The sequence below is a fragment of the Prionailurus bengalensis genome, chromosome D1 (genome assembly GCF_016509475.1).
Source record: "Prionailurus bengalensis isolate Pbe53 chromosome D1, Fcat_Pben_1.1_paternal_pri, whole genome shotgun sequence".
Classification (NCBI taxonomy): domain Eukaryota; kingdom Metazoa; phylum Chordata; class Mammalia; order Carnivora; family Felidae; genus Prionailurus; species Prionailurus bengalensis.
Genome location: NC_057346.1, coordinates 54,745,056 through 54,766,594, shown reverse-complemented (window position 1 = coordinate 54,766,594; position 21,539 = coordinate 54,745,056). Strand labels below are relative to the sequence as shown.

General features: G+C 38.5%; 1 long non-coding RNA gene across 2 annotated transcripts in view; it reads right to left on the bottom strand.

Annotated features, from left to right (window-relative positions):
- The window catches only part of LOC122483299, a 38,498-nt gene that overhangs the window by 11,322 nt on the left and 5,637 nt on the right, over positions 1 to 21,539 (bottom strand). The window lies entirely within an intron of this gene.

Here is a 21,539-nt window from a genome sequence, read left to right as displayed (position 1 = left end):
TTCTCTGGAATTGTCCTCTCTAAGTCACTAGAACAACGGAAGGGAAAAGTGAGATCTTGAACTTCCCAGGGAACTGAGGCAGGATTTACTTCCTCTTTCTTTACTCATCCACCTTTTCACAGCTGCCATCCGCTGGGACCTCTTTTGAGAGGAGCTTTTATTCCCTGCTTTCTTTCAGGATCCTGCCTCACATAATCTTCACTGGCTTTTCACAAAGAAAACTAGGACTCCCATTTATTTTATCCAATCCACCGCTACATTCAGCCTTGAAAACAGCATGCAGCACATTATCCTCTAACGGGAACAAATAGCAGAATGGAGCCCGGCTATTTTCCATGAGGCTGATTTTTGCTAATCCAACACATTTATCCTCTGAAACATTTTCAGTGCCTGTTGAGAAATAAGTGGTACCAGTAAGGGCAGTATCTCCCAGCATGCAACTTAAAAATGTATAGACAATAGGTCTTAATATGAAAGTAAGTCAATAACTTGTGGAGGGGCAGTAGAACCATTTTGGGTACTATGAAGATAGATACACTACATGTGTCCTTGACCTAACAATTCTGCTGTAGGATTCTAGTTCACAGGAATGCTCACACCTGGGAGCAAATGCATATGAACGGCATTACTTACTAAATCACATGTACAGAGCCACATGAACTGACAAAAAGACACGCTGAATATTGCAATGTGGAAAAAGTAAATTGCAGAACAATATGTAATACATGATTTCATTTTTGTTTAAAAATAACCCACACCATATGTATAGGGATGAATGTACTTTTATATATTTACAGATATAAAGAAAAAGTCTGGAGAGAAACCAGCAACAAACTGTCAATGGTAGTTCCTTCCTCTGGAGAATGAAATTGGGGGGATTTCACTTTTCACTTCATCAACTTTGGAATTATTTAAATTTATGTTTCAGAAAACAAGAAAGGAAATAAATAGCTGGATTAATACAAGGTAGTTAACACTTACAGAGTGTTTATTCTGAGCTGGGCAAGTGCTGGACACTTTATATATCATCTTACTTGCTCGTCCAACTTTCTGAAGTAGGTAATATTATCCCCCTTTACAGATGAGCAAGCAAATTCTGAGAAGTGAATAATTTGCTCAAGGTGACAGGGCTAGTAAGTAGCAGAGCTAGGATTTGAACCCAGGGTTTTTTTTACTTCAAGGTCCAAGACATTCCCTTTGGTCCAACAATGCCATTTAGTATGACATAGTCCTGACTCAGTAGATGGGCTTATTAACAGTGCCACATGGATGCTGAACGTTAAGTTTATTCTTTAATACACAAAAGGGGGAAGGATAGTATAATGAATCCATGTTCTCATTATCATCCAGAGGCAACAATTATTAATATTCTGTGTCATTGTTTCATCTACCCCAACATACGTTTTTTAGGAATCTTTTTAATGCCAATTCAAGACATCATATCATCTCACCATAAATACTTCAATCTCTAAAAATAAGAAAGTTTTTAAAAACATGATGATGTGATAAATATCATTATCACACATAAAGTTAACAATCATTCCTTAATATTATCAATAGCCAGGGCATCTGGGTGGCTTAGTCAGTTGAGCGTCCGACTTCAGCTCAAGTGATGACCTCACGGTTCTGGGGTTGAAGCCCCGCATTGGGTTTGTTATTGCCAGTGCAGAGCCTGCTTTGGATCCTCTGTCCCTCTCTTTCTCTCTCCCTGCCCTTCCCCTGCTCATGCTATCTCAAAAATAAACAACAAAAAATTATTTTATAAAATACTATCCATACCCAATCAATGTAAATTTTCCCAGATTGTCTCAAAAATATCTTCTTGTGGTTATTCAAATTTATATCAGTTGAATCTTTATCTTCTTGAATCTATGGTTTCCCTCTTCTTTTGCTTACTATGACTCATTTATTGAAGAAATGGAGTCCTTTGTCTTCTGGAATTTCCCATCTTCTTGATTTGATTTCTTAGATCTTTATGGTGTCATATAACAGGCTTCTCTATCCTTTATATTTCTCACAAACTGGTGATTCAAGACATTAAATCAGTTTCGAACCTTTGGGCAAGATTTTTTCTAAAGTGGTGATGTATACTTCCTACTGCATTTTATTAGGAGGCAGTTAGTGTCTGGCTGTCCCACTTTCAATAATGCTAAGGTTGAACAGGGGTTCAGCGGTGTCAGCCTGACACATACATTATGAAATTCCACATCAACCTTCCACCTAATAAAACTAGCACCCATTGATGGTTTTTGCCTAGACCCATTATTTCATTAGGGGTTTAGAGTGACTTAAAATCCTGTGAGACTTAGGTATTTTTTAACAAAAATCTTAAGATAGCAATCCTATGTCTTAGTTTTGGAGCAAGGTATCAAAAAAAATCTTTTCTCTACTACCCATCATGAGTTTTTCTTGTTTTTGTATTTTGTGAAAGTAATTAAGTTTCTATTGTATTTTATTTGAGCTTTTTTGAACAATTAAGTTTTATTTTCCTGAGACCACCGGCATTCTGCAAGCATCTAAGCCCCATCTGGGACCATTTTGCTATTTATATTGACATTTTATTTGGAATTTTGATCTATGCTTCAATTCCTAAATAATTCATAAAAAGTAAGAAGAAAAAGAAAAGATCTCCCATTCTTCTGTGACAAATATCACAGTAAGCCAGTTAAACATCTCTAGATCATTTTCAATTTCATGCCTAGGGTCACTTTCAATGACTAAGTCTGTTCTTATTCATTTCACATTTATCATGGCTTCTGTCCTGTGCCAGGTTCTGAGGCTAAAGAGAAGAAAGTCTCAGGCCCTGTCCTTCAAGGGTTCACAGTCCCCTACACCGATGAAATTGGGAAATGGCCCATGGGGCCCCGGGATGGCTCAGTTGGTTAAGCATCTGACTCTTGATTTTGGCTCAGGTCATGATCTCACAGTTTGTGAGTTCAAGCCTGGAGTCAAGCTCTGTGCTGACAGTGTGGAGCCTGCTTGGGATTCTCTCTTTTTCTCCCCCTCTCTCTGTCCCTCCCTCCCCCCCGCAAAATAAATAAATAAACTGAAAAAAAATTGGGCAATGTCCCAAAGATTCTTGGGTTACAGGGAGGAGGCACCCCCTGACTATGGAATCAGGGAAATCTTCTCAAAGGAGATGTTGAGTTTTGAAGGATGAGTGGAAAGTAACTAAGGGAAGGGCATTCCAGGAAAAGAAAATCCATACAAAGGCATGGAGGCAGGAAAGAATAGGTTCCTTCAGAGAAGTGCACACAGTTTTGCATGGCTAGAGAGTAAGGTTGATGGGGAAGGGTGGCTGTGGTGGAGCAGGGGTAGGGCCAGGGCAGGAAGAGCCTTGTCTGCCATGTTAAAGAGTTAGGATGTCCCTGAAGGATTTTAAGCAGAAGAGTGACAGAGTCTGATTCATGTTGTATATTTTTGCCTCTATAGATGTTTTTTCTTTTTTCTCTATTTAAGTCAAATTCACGTCACATAAAATTAATCTTTTTAAAGTGAACAACTCAGTGGCATTTGGCACATTCACAGTGTCATACAACCCCTACTTCTGTTAGATCTAAAACTCTTTCATTACCCAACAGGAAACCCATAGCCATTAAGCAGGCACTCCCCATTGCCCCCTCTCTCCAGCCCTGGCTACCGCCAATCAGCTCTCTACCTCAGTACATTTTTATTTCTAAAAATTACACAAGTAATATGGATTCATTACAGAAGAATCAGAATACAGATGACTAAAAGAAGAAAATAAATATTGCTGATAATCTCAGCATCATTTTGTAGGCTGTGTATCCTTCTCAGCAGTTTTTGCGTGTGTGAGTGTGTGTGAATTTTCCCACCCCAATCTTCCATGTACTTTACAGGGTCCTCTAACCTTCTGGAGTCTCCCCTCCCCAACTTTTGAGATGTAAAAGAATTCTGCTCAAACCCCTATCCTATGAATGACATGGAACTCAACTCCCTTCCAATATCTCTGAGAGTTCTGGGGAGGTTACAGATGGAGGTGGGGGTGTGCTCCCTTTGACAATCTCTAGCACTGATTTTCTGCCTTGATCTTTGCCCCTTATTTCACCTCTTGGGCACATTGTCCATTCTACACTTCTCCAATCCCTTCTTTCCTCCAAATATGGCCTAAACAAGGTGGTATATTAGCAAATATTTTTAAAAGATTTGGGGGCAAACAGAGGATAGCTTGTATTGAAGCACAACTTGGGGAACAACTTGAAACTGAGTTTCAGAAAGGAGTTCTGAGTCCCTTAGTCATTCTTATCATAGGCCATCCCTCCATGTGGCACTATGACAGGACCAGCTGCCAGCTTCCCTCCCTTCCTACCTTTTTCAATCTCCTCTAGATGTAGACTCCCAAGCACTCATTTCCAATTCCCTTTCCCTTTTGCACAAGGGAATTCAAGGCTCTTTTGGCTTTGCTCCAAACTGCAAAGAGCTCCTAAGCTATTCTGCTAAGTCAAAACAGTCCCTCCCTATCAGAACTCTAGTGCCAGGTTGTCCAGCTAATACTTTCCCCCTACTGGCTGCATTTCCATTATCACTTTCTTATCTTAAGTATCTTTCCTTAGGTTTTTTTTTTTGTTGTTCCTATTCTTCTATATTGTTTGAAATGGCTGCATACATTCCTTATTTTTGGACACTTAAGTTGTTTCCAATGCTTTATTATTATAGACAGTGCCCTGTTATATATTAAAGATTATTAAGGGCATATATATCCTTATTATATACATGGATATGTACCCTTAATTATTTATTTGTTATACATTCCTAGTAGTAGCATTGCCTTATGGATTTTATATATCCTCTACAAGGACTGTATGAGTTGATGAACCCAGTAATGTTTGAAAGTGCTTGAATCTATTAACCCTTGTTAATAGTGCATATATTTATCCTTATTTTTTTGTGTGTGGTTTTAATTTTCATTTCTTTGACTAATAGTAGAGTTGAACTTTTTTAGTTTATTAGCCATTTGAGATTTATTTTTCTTGTGTAAAATACCTTTTGTGGTCAATTATACAGTTTCATTTTTCACTTATTGATTTGGAGGTTCTTTGAACATTAAGGATCTGAACCTTTGGTTAAGGATATTTCCTATATGGCACAAAAACAGACACTCAGATCAATGGAACAGAATAGAGAACCCAGAAATGAACCCACAAACGTATGGCCAACTAATCTTTGACAAAGCAGGAAAGAATATCCAATGGAATAAAGACAGTCTCTTCAGCAAGTGGTGCTGGGAAAACTGGACAGCGACATGCAGAAAAATGAACCTGGACCACTTTCTTACACCATACACAAAAATAAACTTAAAATGGATGAAAGACCTAAATGTAAGACAAGAAGCCATCAAAATCCTAGAGGAGAAAGCAGGAAAAACCTTTTGACCTCGGCCGCAGCAACTCTTACTCAACATGTCTCCAAAGGCAAGGGAAACAAAAGCAAAAATGAACTATTGGGACCTCATCAAAATAAAAACTTTGGCACAGCAAAGGTAACAATCAGCAAAACTGAAAGCAAACCGACAGAATGGGAGAAGATATTTGCAAACGACATATCTGATAAAGGGTTAGTATCCAAAATCTATAAAGCACTTATCAAACTCAACACCCAAAAAACAAAGAATCCAGTGAAGAAATGGGCAAATGACATGATAGACACTTCTCCAAAGAAAACATCCAGATGACCAACCGACACATGAAAAAATGCGCCACATCACCCACCATCAGGGAAATACAAATCAAAACCACAATGAGATACTACCTCACACCTGTCAGAATGGCTAACATTAACAACTGAGGCAACAACAGATGTTGGCAAGGATGCGGAGAGAGATGATCACTTTTGCACAGCTGATGGGGATGCAAACTGGTGCGACCACTCTGGAAAACAGTACGGAGGTTCCTCAAAAAACTAAAAATAGAACTACCCTACCACCCAGCAATTGCACTACTAGGCATTTATCCAAGGGATACAGGTATGCTGTTTCAAAGGGGCACATGCACCCCCATGTTTATAGCACCACTATCAACAATAGCCAAAGTATGGAAAGAGCCCAAATATCCATCGATGAATGAATGGATAAAGAAGATGTGGTATATATATATATATATATATATATATATATATATATATATATTCACAGTGGAGTATTTGCAATCAAAAAGAATGAAATCTTGCCATTTACAACTATGTGGATGGAACTAGAGGGTATTATGGTAAGTGAAATTAGTCAGTTGGAGAAACACAAATATCATATGACTTCACTCCTATGCGGAATTTAAGATACAAAACAGAGGAACATAAGGGAAGTGAAGCAAAAATAATATAAAAAACAGGGAGAGAGACAAAAACATAAGAGACTCTTAAATATGAAGAACAAACAGAGGGTTACTAGAGGGTTGTTGGGGGGGGGAATGGGCTAAATGGTAAGGGGCATTAAGGAATCTACTCCTGAAATCATTGTTGCACTATATGCTAACTAACTTGGATGTAAATTTTTTTAAAAAAAGGATATTTCCTATACCATCTGTCTTTTAATTTAGTTTATGGTGAATTTTGCTGTAAAAGACTCACATTTTTATACAACCACATCTATCATCCTTTATGAGCTCTGCTTTTAGTCTCATGTTTAGAAAGTCATTCCTTACTCTGAAGTTTTGTTGACATTCACCTGTACTTTCTCCTTCTTAAATTACAATTTTTAATCCTTCTGGAATTTTTCTTCATGTACTGTGAATTTGGATTTGTTTTCATAATGATACAGTTATCTTAACACCCCCACCAATAGGAGGCACAGGCTTTTTAATGTACTAAATCCTTACATGTATTTGGATGCATTTCTGAAGTGTGCTTTTTAGCTAGTGATGTTTTAATTATTGTATCTGGCTGGTTCACCTTAATATCTGGTAGGAAAAGACTTTTTTGGCATTATTTTCCTAAAGATGGGCTTGACTTTCTTACTTTTTCCCTTTTTTTTTTCTTCTCTCTCTTTTGTTTTTGTTCAAAACATTTACTTTGTATCTTAAACAGGACATTCTAAAGTCTGCATCATGACTGGAGAGTTACCCCCGAGGTTTATAGCTAGTGTGTCCCTCTCAACGCATGATCCTGGGAGCTGGGGAGTCATGCAAACACAAGCTAGGACCCCCAGGGGAGGAAGGGTGCAGACCAGGGGAGGACTTCAATCCTTTCTTAAGGAAAAGGCAGTAGAGCATTCTGACTCACCGAAAACTAGTGCAAACATTTTTCAAAATAAATTTTTAAATAGATTTCTTTCACATTAAAAAAAAGTTATTTTCATTGGGATTTTGTTAATAATAGGCTTAGCCTGAAGAAAATTAATATCTTTACAATATTAAATCTTCCAACACAGTATAATGTCTCTCCTTTTATTCAAATCTCCTTTTAGATTCATGGTGAAGTTTTATAGATATGCATATTTATAATTAAGTTTATTACTAGGTGCTTTGATTTTTTTATTACCATGATATATGGCTTCTTCATTCCACTGTTTTTCTTAACTAATTATTGCTGATATATGTATTAGTTTTTAAATATTTCTGTCATAATTGCCGAATTTTCTTGCAAGCTGGTGCAGGTACTCTGGAAAACAGTATGGAGGTTCCCCCAAAAATTAAAAATAGAACTACCCTACAACCCAGCACAATTGCACTACTAGGCATTTATCCACGGGATACAGGTATGCTGTTTCAAAGGGACACATACACCCCCATGTTTATAGCAGCACTATCAACAATAGCCAAAGTATGGAAAGAGCCCAAATGTCCATGTCCATCGATGGATAAATGGATAAAGAAGATGTGGTGTGTATATATACATATATACATATATATGTATATATACACATACATACACACACACACACACACACACACACACACACACACACACACCGGATTATTACTCGGCAATCAAAAAGAATGAAATCTTGCCATTTGCAACTATGTGGATGGAACTGGAGGGTATTATGCTAAGCGAAATTAGTCAGTCAGAGAAAGACAAAAATCACATGACTTCACTCCTATGAGGATTTTAAAAGACAAAACAGATGAACATAAGGGAAGGGAAACAAAAATAATATAAAAACGGTGGGGGGGGGGACAAAACAGAAGAGACTCATAAATGTGGAGAACAAACTGAGGGTTACTGGAGGGGTTGTGGGAGAGGGGATGGGCTAATAGGATAAGGGGCATTAAGGAATCTACTCCTGAAATCATTGTTGCACTATACGCTAACTAATTTGGATGTAAATTTTTTTAAATAAAAAATTAAATTAAAAAATAATAATAATTGCCGAATTTTCTGAACTCTCTTGTTCATTTTAACAGTTTTTCAAGGAACCATACAATCTTCAAATAATGATAATTTTGTCTGTTCCTATCAAGTATTTATACCTCCCTCACCTCTTTTTCTCATTATTGCATCGATTGACACTTCAGAATAATCTTAAATAATGGTAATGACAGTCAAATTATTACCTTTAATGGAAATGCTTGTAATGTTTTATTGCTAGGTATAATATGCTGTTGGTTTGAGAGCAATATTCCTTAACATATTAACATGTTAATTAAGATTTTCTTAAACCAAAAATTTATGTTGATTTTTATCAAACTTTTTAGCATTGTGTTAAGATGATCATGATTTTTCTCCTAGAAATCATTGATCAATACATAATCTATTTTACATTGATTTCATAAATTATATAAATAGGTAACTTTTACCACTGAACTTTTCTTATATCCATGGATTAAGCCCTGTTCGGTCATGGTGATTTGCCTTTTAAAATTATAACTGCAGGTTTAGTTTGGAAAATGGATTGAAAAGAGGCAAGGTCAAAGGCAGAGAGGATATTTAGGAAGCAATTACAGTTCTCAAATAAAACAACAGTAGTGAAAACAGAGAAGAGGTCTGGTTCTGAGAGGTGTTTAAAAAAAAGATCAATATTAGCTCCTTGGGTATAAAATCTGAAGTGAAGAAAGGAATTTAGGAGAACTGCTAGGTTCTTGGTTTGGTGACATTTATCCAGACAGGGCTACAGGAAGAAAAGCGGGTTTGGTAGGAGTTGGAGGAGAGGATAAAGGATGAACTCCTGACATCCTCAGGTCCTGAGTGGAACACCCACGTATTGACAGGTAAGTCATCATATACATGGATCAGGAGCAGAAAGATCGGGGCTATAAATATCAACTTGGTGATTACTAGTGTGTAGAAAACAGTTAATTGTAGAGCATGAGAACACAAGAAGACTGAAAACGAAACCACAATGACTCATTTTAAGAGATGGAAGAAGGAAGAAGTGGGCTATGTATGGCACACAACTTTACTCCCCTCGTCTGCTTCCTTCTTCCCAAAGGCACCTCTCACCTGCTGGGCTGCTGCTGCCTCTGCTGGGTTCCCTGGAGTCAGAATAGAAGCCCCAGAACTGCATGACCTGCACAACCTCTCATCTGCACTGGTTTCTCCTCACTCTCAGACAAGATGAAATGTCATACCACAGAGCATGAAATCTTGCTTCTGTAGCTGGTGTCAATGGACCAGGTAATGCACCATAGAAGTTGCATAAAAGTACAAGAGAGTTACCTTCTTGTAGGGAAAGCTTGACAAATCTCTCAATAGAGATGGAAGTGAGGTATACAGATCATTTTTCTCATTTTCCCCTTCTGCAGACTACATCAAGTTTGGGATCTCTCCCTATGGCCATGGCAGAGAAGCTCTGTGGCTCAAGGAATCTACTGAAGTCACCTGCTGTTTCTCATCATGGCTTGTCGAAAGTAGTGCCATCATGGTAACACATCACACTGAACTGTTTGACTTTCTCCTTCATTTTTACTCTCCTGAGCTTATACCTACCCCTCCCACACATAAACACAAGAATCATCGCTTTAATCTTGACCCCAGGCTTTATAATCTAGAGAATTTGCACTAAGATATAGATGCTAAATTGGTAAATTGAATAGGAGAAAGTCTATTTAAGTCAACTCTTCATTTGGACTTGGATCCTTAAAACATGTGTTCTATTTTTCTGAGAATTCAACATGATGTAATGAGAAAGGGAATAAAAAGTAGGCATGAATAACAATTAGATATGAGAAAGGGAAAACAGGACCAGGTAGAAAACTGTCAAATTAGAAGATGAAAAGGATATTAAACATTAATATTACAGCAGCTGTTGAGCTCACATATTTCCCCAGGTTAGGTTATCAAAAGAACATAGCAATCTGGTTTTATTTATTAGGTCACTATCAAAAGTACTGGCAACATCTAGCAAAAAACTATCATCCATAAGATGTCTATTTCCTTTGCTATAACAGAAAGTCTACAACAGCCTTTACCCCAATTCAACCCAACAAATATCTATTGGCCCCTGTCATGAGGAGGACAATGTGCTGAGCTTTATGGAAATAGAGCAGTTGCTGGGGGCGGGAGGCTTCTCAGATTAATAAGACTCGGATGTACCCTGAAAATGATATAGTCTCAGAGGCATAAATATAATGAAGTACACAGGTCATTATTATCCAAGGTCATATAAAATTTAAAAAATACAAATTTTATTTGTACCAAGAAAAGGTACAAATAAAATTCTAAGAAGACCAAAGGAGGGAGAGATTATATTAATGGAAAATAATCAGGAAATACTTCACTGAGATGAGCTATACATTTGTTAGATATAATTTTATTTTTTAATTTTTTAAATATTTATTTTTGAGAGAGAGAGAGAGACAGAGCGTGAGTGGGGGAAGGGCAGAGAGAGAGGGAGATACAGAATCCAAAGCAGACTCCAGGCTCTGAGATGTCAGCACAGAACCCAGTGCAAGGCTTCAACCCACAGACCACGAGATTATGACCTGAGCCAAAGTTGGATGCTTAACCAACTGAGTCACCCAGGCACCCCTGTTAGGCATAATTTTAATAGTTGGCCATGGGGAAAGATAGGCAGACTAGAGGAGTAAAAAACCAAAGGCACAGAGCCAGGAAATAATAGTATAATTGTAAAAGGATAGACTTTGACAGTTTTGAAGGATATATCCAAAAACTTTGAGAATCCCCAAAGAGTCATATACCACTATATTATACATTTTCACCCACAAAATTCATACATAATACTGAGTACGTAACTACAAAGCCATTATGTAATGTGAGAGATGGACCATCAGCGAGGTTACATACCAACTAAATAATTTGTTTCTTCGTGTCCATATCCAAGTGCACAGAATGCAATTTGGATCTCAGCAAAATTATATATGACTTCCTTTTACTCAAGGAAGATCAACCTTGAATGTTAAATCCATAAATATCAACAGCCTACTGAAGTTCCATCTGGCTGAAGTGTTTAGCATGAATCAATCCAGAAAGAATTCTGTTGTTTTAAGATAAAAGGAAACATTAAGGGAACCCGGGTGGCTCAGTCAGTTGACCGTCCGACTTTGGCTCTGGTCCTGATTTCGCAGTTCGTGACTTCAAGCCCCACATTGGGCTCGCTGTTATTAGTGCAAAACCCTCTTTGGATCCTCTGTCCCCCTCTCTCTCTGCCCTTTCCCCACTTGTACTCTCTCTCTCAAGAATAAATAAATATTTTTTAAAAAGATAAAAGAAAAAAATAAAAAGATAAAAAAAGATAAAAGGAAACATTTTATCACTTTTTTGCAATTTCTTAATATTTCTTCTATTTTGATGAAGCTCTTTGCATGAACATATCCAACATTTTGTCTTCTTCTCCTCTGTCTAAACTCTTACTTAAAACCAAGAGAAAATTCGTCTTCAGATCTAGAAGCATAACTAGAGAGACCCATCCCCTCGACAGGCCTCATAGACATCTGGTGACCGTCAAATGGTCAAAGTAGCTCCCCTTTCCAAGTAGAAACCTTAGAGATCATCAGAACCCTGCAGTATAGGCTGGAAAAAACTCTAACTTGGATCACATTTATGTCTCTCTCCTGATGGCTCTGACGACCTTTAAGCTGAAGAAAAGGGGATTGCAGGAAGATACAATTGAGATTGCATGCATGCACTCACACACAAACTAAAACCCAGCAACCAAATGGTGGTCTTCATTACTTGGCTTGCTGCCAGAGATAGCAGGCACTGAAAGAATAAGAAGCAGTTACCAAGAAGTACCTGTTCCACAAAGCAAAGCCTTGAAGAGTTAACTGACTCATGGAACCCTAAATAGGTTTTCAGAAGCTACCGCTGAGGGCTTCAGTCAGCAGGGGAATAGACTTGAGAAGAAACATACACCAATTAAACTCATGGCCATTCTCCTGTGATACCAATATTGCAAACCTGATTTTGACCAAAACCCTCTAAGACCAAAAAGAAAATGTCCTGCTGACTACAAAAATATTTCCCTGTCCTCTTTTCTTTTTTTTTTCTTTTTTACCCCTTGTCTTCTTGAGGTCATAATACATTAAATGGATACAACAAAAAAAGTGAAAGTCATGGTTAAGCAGATTGCTTAAATAATGAATTAAAGAGAGAGAGAATGTATCTTGTTAGTAATCCCTGAACTTCATTTCTAAAGGCCTTAAAATTGGGGTGCCTGGGTGGCTCAGGTCATGATCTCATGGTTTGTGAATTCGAGCCTCACGTAGGGCTCTGTGCTGATAGCTCAGAGTCTGGAGCCTCTTCAATTCTGCGCCTCCCTCTCTCTCTGCCCCTCCCCTGGTCATGTTCTCTCTCTCTCTCTCTCTCTCTCTCTCTCTCTCTCTCAAAAATAAACATTAAAAACATTTTTTAAAGGCCTTAAAAATAGACTGAAATTTGATAAACTATTAGACAGCTATTAAATGGGACCATTGGGAAAACTACATAGATACATGGGTAAATGATTCTAAGTAAGGTTAAGTGAAGAAAAAAATATATATATATATAACATCTGGAGTTATAATAGCCTACATTTATTAAGGACTTACAATTGAAATATACACACACACACATATGGGTATGAATTAGAATGGAAGTAGTTGTATTAGGATATGAGATTTGGGGTAATCTTTTTTTATTTTCTTAAAAATTTTCTTTCATATGATCACAATGATTTATCCATTAAAAGAAGTATAATCAAAGAACTAATTCTAGAGGGAAACTGATGAATGCCCAAATTACTGCTATTGATTTCCATATACTTTGTCATGTGTCCAAGTTTATAATGGAAAAGTATTGACAGGAAATTTGACTTCTATAGAAAACAAAAACAAAGCAGTCACTTTGTAAACTTAATTTAAAAAATACAACAGAGAGAATGAGGGGTTTAGGTTTGAAAGCTTGAAAAGAAAATTTAATTTAATTTAAAACAGTGTTCAGGGGCACCTGGCTGGCTCAGTCCCTAGAGCATGAGACTCTTGATCTCAGGGTCATGATTTCACACCCTGAGTTGGGCATTACTTTAAAAATAGAATGATAAAATAAAAGTGTTCATTTCAGACACATGGCCTGAAGCGACCGTGATGTTGCTTCAACTGTCCTAAGGATTCCCGTGTGAGGCCCACAGTGTGGTGGTTTTGTAGTTAGAGAGCTCAGTATTCAAACTCCAGCCCACCACTTACTAGCTGTAGTTCCTTGGTCAAGTTACTTAAGCTTTCTAAGGCTTGGCTTCCTCCTGTTTAAAATGGAAATGTAGATAACCCACCTCAAAAGATGGTGGGAGGTCTCTAATAATATAGAGCATTGTAAAGCAAGCAGTTAACACCATGGTAGGTAGTTCATATTCAGTAAATGCTAGTTCCCTTATCTCTCCATTCCCTTTTCAAAAATCCACCATATAAAAATGGATTTACTTGTGACTGAGTTAATCATCAGATTTTCAATAATACCATTTGCCACTTATTAACTGCCTACTAGGATACTAAATACCCAACACATAGTAAGCTCCCAGTAAAGATATGTTTAATGGATGGATGGATGGATGGATGGGTGGGTGGATGGATGGATGTGTGGCTGGCTGGTTGGCTGCCTTAATCTTTGTCTTCGGATGCCTAGAAGAGACACTGGATTTGTTCTATATATTTCTCAGGAATACAGCTGGGACCAGAAAGTACAGCGATAATCTCTATTTTTTTAGGAGAAAGAATGGGTTTGACTAAGCAAAGACCAGGCTATTGGAGAAGAGCCCTTGGGAAGAACAGAGTAAAAAGGGGGCTTTTCTTTCCTTCCAGGTCTTTGGACTTTGCTAGAAAGAGTCACTCTCTCCATCTCTGGGTCTAGCAGAGATGATAGCAACCTGGTTGAGAATAACAACCTGCCAGAGGTGTGTTGCTCTCTTGCCTCCTTCCCTATGCTCTGAGGGTGGATAATGCTTAGCCCAGAGCAGCAAGGCTCCCACTGGTGCCAGCAACATCCTAGAGTAATCAATCTTTGTGGAAGGCCTGACTCAGCTGTAACAGGCCTTCCACATGCCTGGGTCCAGGTGCAGTGCATGGGCTGTTGCCACTTAATTTCCTTGGACAGTAGGTGGAAGTTACAAGGAAGCAGAGTTTCACATAAAACCAAGAACAGCATGCCAGTAAAGCTATCCAAACATGGAAGAGGCTGACTTATTATACTGACCCCTGGGCTGAGAGGAATGTTGCTTCCATGTTGTTATGTTGCAGAGGGAATTCTAGCTTTAGCTTCATGGTTACAATGAGAAAAACTCCTAGCCTGAGATTTTGGTTTCATTGGACTCTCACACTCTTAAAACTAGGCTTTCTACTGACACCTAGAGGCTTACTTGTAAATGTTGCTATAAAACCAAACCTGAGGAAAATTCCATTCTTTCTCAGTTCAAATTTTCAACTCCACTTGGGCCTATAGGTGTTCCCCTTCTGCAGATACTCCCAGTGGAAGAGTCTCAAAAAGGACTAAATACTATTATGATTTTGCAGTCACTGTATCTCGACAAAGCTACAGGACCAGGACAGAAACACAGTTGGAGGAAAGTCCCTCTCCTTCTCAGCCTCTTGGAAAAGGAAAACAGATCATATACATGACACAAGAAATTACCATGTGAGGTAGACCCTTCCAAGTAGCTAATGTGGGTGATTAGTGCCATGAAAGCTGGATAAATATAAAGATCTCTGTGGTCTGGGGTGGAAGGGCTTTTGTAGACAGAGTGAAACTAGAGCTGGTTCTTGGGGAAGAAATAACCCAGGAAGGTAAGGGGTTGGGGGGACAGGTGGCAGTGAGTGTAGTGAAAGAGATTTGAAGTCCAGTGGACCTGAATCAAATCCTGGCTTTTTTTCATTAGCTGTGACTTTCAGCTAGTTTCTTCAAGTCTTTGAACATCAGCCTCGTCCTCTTCCTTTTTTTTTTTTAATTTTTTTTTTTGAACGTTTATTTATTTTTGAGACAGAGAGAGACAGGGCATGAATGGAGGAGGGTCAGGGAGAGAGAGGGAGACACAGAATCTGAAACAGGCTCCAGGCTCTGAGCTGTCAGCACAGAGCCCGACGTGGGGCTCGAACTCATGAACTGCGAGATCATGACCTGAGCCGAAGTCGGACGCTTAACCGACTGAGCCACCCAGGCGCCCCCAGCCTCGTCCTCTTCCAATGAGGACACTCATGCCTTCCTTGAAAGCTTGCTGTATGGATTACAGATAACACATAGAATTTGGTTTGTTCAGTGTCTGGCACACAATAAGCACTCCAGTGGCAGCTTGTATTGCTGTGGATTTTGACACAGGGGTGGACCCGATGTGTTCAGGGAATATGACATGAGACAATTTGGGGCAGTGTTTGTGTGGAAGCACAGGAAGTGAGTCTGAAGCAGCATTATGTGCTCAAGAGGACCCTGGTTTGAGTTCTTGATCTCATTTCAACAGGTAAGTCATTTCCTTTCTCAGGGCCTCTTTCCCATCTTTACAGTGAGGATATTGGTCTAGCGAAGTATTTCTTTACCTTGGCTGCATATTGGAATCATCCAGAGAGTTTTTAAAACTTCTAATGACCATGCTGCACCCCAGACCAACTAAATCAGAATTTCTGGTGCTGGACCTCCAGACAGCAGATATATTTTTTTTAAAAAATTTATTGAGATATAATTATTTACATATTTAATGCTGACAATTTGATGAGTTTGGCCATATACATACAACCATGACATTATCACCACCATCAAGGTAATGAACACATCCATCACCTTCAAAAGTTAGTGTCCCATTTTTGTGTGTGGCAAAAACACTTAACATGAGATCTACCCTCTTAACATTTTTAAATGTGCAATACTATGCTATTAACTATGCACTATGTTGTACAACAGATCAGTAGAGTTTATTCAGTTAGCGTAACTGAAATCTTACACCCACTTAACGACTTCCCATTTCCCTCTCCCCTAGCCCCTGGCAACCACCATTCTATTCTTTGCCTCCAAACATTTGACTAGTTTAGATACTAGATACTTATAAAAGGGGAAATCATACAGTATTTGTCCTTCTGAGACTGGCTTATTTCACTTATAATGTCCTCCAAGTTCATCCATGTTGTCACAAATAGGATTTCCTTCTTTTTTAAGGCTGAATAATATTCCATTGTATGTATATACCACATTTTCTTTATCCATTCATCTGCTGATGGACATTTGGCTACTGTGAATAATGTTGCAATGAACGTGGGAGTGCAAATATCTTCTTGAGAATCTTGATTTCAATTATTTTGGATATATACCAAAAGTGGAATTTGTGGATCATACGGTAGTTCTATTTTTATTTTTTGAGGAATCTCCATACTATTTTCCAGAGGCTGAATCATTTTACATTCCCACCAACAATGTACAGGACTTCCAATTTTTCATTTAGCTTTATCAATACTTACCTTTCATCTGTTTGTTTTTGTAATAGACATCCTAACAGGTGTGAGGTAGTACCTTATTGTGGTTTTGATTTGCATTTCCCTTATGATTAGTAATGTTGAGCACTTCTTTATGTACCTGGTGGCCATTTGTATTTATTCTTTGGAGAAATGTCTTTTCAAGTCCTTTGCCCACTTTTTAATTGGGCTACTTGTTTTTTTTTTTGTTTGTTTGTTTGTTGTTTTGTTTTGTTTTTGCTATCAGGTTTAAGAGTTCCTTGTGTATTTTGGATGTTAACCCCCTATTAGATAAATAGTTTGCAAATATTTTCTCCTGTTCTGTACTTTGCCTTTCACCTTTGATTGTTTCCTTTTCTGTGCACAAGCTTTTTAATTTGTTATGATCTCACTCATTTATGTTTTCTTTTGATGCTTATGTTTTTGGTGTCATATCCAAGAAATCATTGCCAAGACCAGCGTCAAGAAGCTCTTCCCCTATGTTTTCTTCTAGGAGTTTCACTGTTTCAGGTCCTATATCTAAGTCTTTAATCCATTTTGAGTTGATTGTTGTGTATGGTACAAGGTAAGGATCCAATTTCATTCTTTTGCATGTGGATATCCAGTTTTCCAATAACATTTGTTGAAGAGACTATCCTTTCCACATTGTATAATCTCAGCACCCTTGCTAGAGATCAGTTGGTAGTATATCCATGGGTTTACTTCTGGCTCTCTATTCTGTTCCACTAGTCTATTTGTCTGTCTCTATGTCAATACCATATTATTTTAATTACTGTAGCTTCTAAATATATTTTGAAATCAGGAAATGTGATGCCTCTAATTTACAGACAGCAGATTTTTTTAAAGTTCCCCAGATTATTCCAATATGCACACAAGGTCGAGAACCATTAGACAGTTGTCAAAAACCAACCTCTGTGCTCTGGAGCTGAAATATGAAACACAGAGTTTGGGTATAAAAAAGGAAGACAGTTTATTTCTTCATCAGGCAAATGAGGCTACAGGAGGCTAATGCCTTCAAGACTGTAAGCTTGCCTGTGGTAAAAGGCTGAGGGGTTCAATAGGAAAATACAGGATCTGGGTGGAATCTGGTACATGCTATCAGTTGTGCCATCATGTCTTCAAGGTGGTGTCATGACTAGCACTGGCACCCACCATCCCAGTCTCTTTACTGAGTATACACTGAGGTCAGCAAGATGTCAATATCGACACCAAGTTCCTGGAACAAAGGATTCTACAGAAAAACAAGTGAAGGGAAGGGGGAGGCTTCAAGAATGAGGGAGACAAAAATTTGTTGTTTTAAGTCAAGTCTTGCTGAAACACTAGTGTGTTCATCTTAATTTCCATCCATCTTTACATTTCTATGATGGTTTCAAAACTACATAATTGTGTGGGGGGGGGGGATGCCTTGGTGGCTCAGTCAGTTGAGTGTCTAACTTTTCATTTCAGCTCAGGTCATGATCTCAGAGTCATGGGATCAAGCCCTGCATCAAGCCCCTGCATCAAGCTCAGCGTGGAGCCTGCTTAAGATTCTCTTTCTCTCTCCCTGCCCCACTTTCCCACTCGCACTTTCTAAAATTTTAAAAAAACACTACATAGTTTTTAAGGTGTCTTATACTTCTAACACTAGAAAGATAGAGAAAAACAATAAATAATTATTATATAAATAATTAATATATAATGGCTACTATATGTTAAGTGCTAAGTGTCAAACACTCACCAAGAGCTTTTTATGTGCTATTTGAAATTCACAATAAATCTAAGGAGCAAAAATTTTACAAATGAAGAAATAAGTTTAGAAAGATATTTTTTATTTATTTTTTTTTAAATTTTTTTTTCAACATTTATTTATTTTTGGGACAGAGAGAGACAGAGCATGAACGGGGGAGGGGCAGAGAGAGAGGGAGACACAGAATTGGAAACAGGCTCCAGGCTCTGAGCCATCAGCCCAGAGCCTGACACGGGGCTCGAACTCCCGGACCGCGAGATCGTGACCTGGCTGAAGTCGGACGCTTAACCGACTGCGCCACCCAGGTGCCCCAAGAAAGATATTTTTTATTTTTTATTTTTATTATTTTTTATTTTTTTAAAATTTTTTTTTCAACGTTTATTTATTTTTGGGACAGAGAGAGACAGAGCATGAACAGGGGAGGGGCAGAGAGAGAGGGAGACACAGAATCGGAAACAGGCTCCAGGCTCCGAGCCATCAGCCCAGAGCCTGACGCGGGGCTCGAACTCACGGACCGCGAGATCGTGACCTGGCCGAAGTCGGACGCTTAACCGACTGCGCCACCCAGGCGCCCCAAGAAAGATATTTTTTAAATGTTTATTTTGAGAGAGAGAGAGCACAAGCTGGGGAGGGGCAGAGAGAGACAGGGAGAGAATCCCAAGCAGACTCTACACTGTCAGCACAGAGCCCCATGTGGGGCTTGAACCCACAATCTGTGAGATCATGACCTGAGCCAAAACCAAGGGTTGACTGCTTAACTGACGGAGCCACCCAGGGGCCCCTAGAAAGATTTTTGTTTGCCCAATACCATGCAGCTAAGAGTCAAAGCTAGAATTTTAACACATATTTCTCTGATGTCCCAGGTGGAAATCTGATGGACTACATTCTACCATTTCCCATAACTCCCACACAACATTGGAAATCATTTCTTTTATCCTGCTTACCTGGAGGCAAATGTCAAGATCCTAATGCCTATGAATGGATGTATTTCTGTGAACTTAGGAGGTTTTACTCTGTTTCTCGACAAGTATTTCTGTGCAAGATGGGTATAGCAAGATAGTATAGCCTGAGCACAGACTATAACTGATACATTACTTTTTATTCAATATTTTTTAAATATGAAATTTATTGTCAAATTGGTTTCCATACAACACCTAGTGCTCATCCCAAAAGGTACCCTCCTCAATACCCATCACCCACCCTCCCCTCCTCCCACCCCCCCATCAACCCTCAGTTTGTTCTCAGTTTTTAAGAGTCTCTTATGCTTTGGCTCCCTCCCTCTCTAACCTCTTTTTTTTTTCTTCCCCTCCCCCATGGACTTCTGTTAAGTTTCTCAAGATCCACATAAGAGTGAAAACATATGGTATCTGTCTTTCTCTGTATGACTTATTTCAGTTAGCATGACACTCTCCAGTTCCATCCACATTGCTACAAAAAGCCACATTCCATTCTTTCTCATTGCCACGTAGTATTCCATTGTGTATATAAACCACAATTTCTTTATCCATTCATCAGTTGATGGACATTTAGGCTCTTTCCATAATTTGGCTATTGTTGAAAGTGCTGCTATAAACATTGGGGTACAAGTGCCCCTATGCATCAGCACTCCTGTATCCCTTGGGTAAATTCCTAGCAGTGCTATTTCTGGGTCATAGGGTAGATCTATTTTTAATTTTTTGAGGAACCTCTACACTGTTTTCCAGAGCGGCTGCACCAGTTTGCATTCCCACCAAAATTGGCAAAGATAAAGTTAAGCTTTCACTTTTTTGCAGATGACATGACATTATACACCGAAAACCCAATAGACTCCACCAAAAGTCTCCTAGAACCGATACAAGAATTCAGCAAAGTCGCAGGATACAAAATCAATGTACAAAAATCAGTTGCGTTCTTACACACTAACAATGAAGCAACAGAAAGACAAATAAAGAAACTGATCCCATTCACAATGCACCAAGAAGCATAAAATACCTAGGAATAAACCTAACCAAAGATGTAAAAGATCTGTATGCTGAAATCTATAGAAAGCTTATGAAGGAAATTGAAGATACAAAGAAATGGAAAAACATTCCGTGCTCATGGGTTGGAAGAATAAATATTGTTAAAATGCCAATACTACCGAAAGCTATCTACACATTCATTGCAATCCCAATCAAAATTGCACCAGCATTCTCCTCGAAGCTAGAACAAGCAATCCTAAAATTTTTATTCAATATTTTTATTGAAACAGTTGTCCATGGAACCGGAGTGGTCCCCAAACCAATGAGTAAGATGCTGCCATCTTGTGGCATTTTTTTGTAAGGCCAGGTGTGTAATCCAACAGTGAGAAGAGCCCAATAAGCAAAATTATAACCATACCTAATACTTTGCACTTTTGTTGTCTTCCTAATTGTAACATAATTTTGTTTCTCCAAATATATTATTAGGAATGAATCAATACAACAACATAAGAAAATAGGTAATAACTGAAGACAAAATAATAAAGTTGCCTCTCCTACTCTTTACTAGTAGTGTATCGCCTTGTCAATTTACTTAATTTTTCTGGGTCTGAAATTTTCTTATCTATAAGATGGGGACAATAACACCCATCTCATAGTATTGCTTTAAAGCCAAATTAAAATATATATGTCAAGATCCTGGAAAATTGTGGACATTTGACATGTATTGGTTCCTTACTCCCTTCCCTTCTTTCCTGATCCTTTTCCTTTTCTCTATTTCTGAGCTCTTCCCACTGAAGATATCCTAGCCTTCTGTTTTCTGACGGCTTCCCTAAGTATTTTCCCCATTGTTCTTTCAGTTTCCGGGCTCCACCCTATTCCCATTCCCTCGAACACACACACAGAGGGGGTGTCCACATTTAACACACATGGACCCTTACCTTGGTAAGGTAAAGCTCAGTAAGCCTCTCTCCATTATCCAATATGGCTAACCACTCCTCCACTTCAGCATTTGTGCTGTTGTGGGTATTGCAATGCAAAACACCTGGTGGGTTTCACTGAGCAGTT